This window comes from Penaeus monodon, chromosome 25, assembly GCF_015228065.2.
Source record: "Penaeus monodon isolate SGIC_2016 chromosome 25, NSTDA_Pmon_1, whole genome shotgun sequence".
Lineage (NCBI taxonomy): Eukaryota > Metazoa > Arthropoda > Malacostraca > Decapoda > Penaeidae > Penaeus > Penaeus monodon.
The window spans coordinates 8,867,609-8,867,923 of record NC_051410.1 but is presented as its reverse complement, the minus strand read 5'-3'; positions in this window follow the sequence as shown (position 1 = coordinate 8,867,923).

The window sequence follows — 315 nt, the reverse complement described above, 5'->3', positions numbered from 1 at the left end:
ACGCACGCACGCGCGCATAAACATTGAAAACATTAATAACAACATCACCAACCACACGAACAAGAAGAAGCAGCAACAGAAACAGAACCCCCCCCCCCCTAAAAAAAAAAATCAAAACAGAACTGAAAATGCTGTCACAAACCCCCTCCCCCCCTTCCCCCCCCTGTCGGTTTTACAATCGCCATAACAACAAACAGACGATCGATAACACACCACTCTAGATAACGAAACGACAATACTTTTAACTTGAAACCCCATCGTGTTTACCTCCTCCTTACGGTAGAAGCCTCCCCCCCTCCCTTCCCTTTCCCCCCC